The sequence below is a fragment of the Chiloscyllium plagiosum genome, unplaced genomic scaffold (genome assembly GCF_004010195.1).
Source record: "Chiloscyllium plagiosum isolate BGI_BamShark_2017 unplaced genomic scaffold, ASM401019v2 scaf_62, whole genome shotgun sequence".
In the NCBI taxonomy this organism is placed as follows: domain Eukaryota; kingdom Metazoa; phylum Chordata; class Chondrichthyes; order Orectolobiformes; family Hemiscylliidae; genus Chiloscyllium; species Chiloscyllium plagiosum.
The window spans coordinates 51,252-52,000 of record NW_025215362.1 but is presented as its reverse complement, the minus strand read 5'-3'; the positions used below and the strand labels follow the sequence as shown (position 1 = coordinate 52,000).

The following is a 749-nucleotide window of genomic DNA, read 5'->3' as shown; positions in this document are numbered from 1 at the left end:
TATCGGATCAGCCGTGATCCTATTGATGATGGAGCAGGCTCGAGGGGCCGAATGGCCTCCTCCTGTTCCTATTTCTTATGGTCTCGTGGAAAGGAGATCAGAAATCCACATAATATTCCAGATGCTGTCTCACCAGAATTCCCCACAATTAAAGCAAGATTTATTACAGAAGCTGAGGAGAAAGTGAGGTCTGCAGATGCTGGAGATCAGAGCTGGAAATGTGTTGCTGGAAAAGCGCAGCAGGTCAGGCAGCATCTAGGGAACAGGAGAATCGACGTTTCGGGCATAAGCCCTTCTTCAGGAATGGGGAAAGTTTGTCCAGCAGGCTAAGATAAAAGGTAGGGAGGAGGGACTTGGGGGAGGGGCGTCGGAAATGTGATAGGTGGAAAGAGGTCAAGGTGAGGGTGATAGGTCAGACGGGAGTGGGGGCGGAGAGGTCGGGAAGAAGATTGCAGGTTAGGAAGGCGGTGCTGAATTCGATGGATTTGACTGAGACAAGGTGGGGGGAGGGGAAATACCTTGTCTCAGTCAAATCCATCGAACTCAGCACCGCCTTCCTAACCTGCAATCTTCTTCCCCACCTCTCTGCCCCCACCCCAGTCTGGCCTATCACCCTCACCTTGACCTCTTTCCACCGATCACATTTCCGACGCCCCTCCCCCAAGTCCCTCCTCCCTACCTTTTATCTTACCCTGCTGGACAAACTTTCCCCATTCCTGAAGAAGGGCTAATGCCCGAAACGTCAATTC

General features: G+C 52.1%; 1 protein-coding gene across 1 annotated transcript in view; it reads right to left on the bottom strand.

Moving 5' to 3' along the window:
* Positions 1 to 749, bottom strand: part of LOC122548309 (sperm flagellar protein 2-like) — a 60,571-nt gene that overhangs the window by 15,440 nt on the left and 44,382 nt on the right. The gene's annotated exons all lie outside the window — the stretch shown is intronic.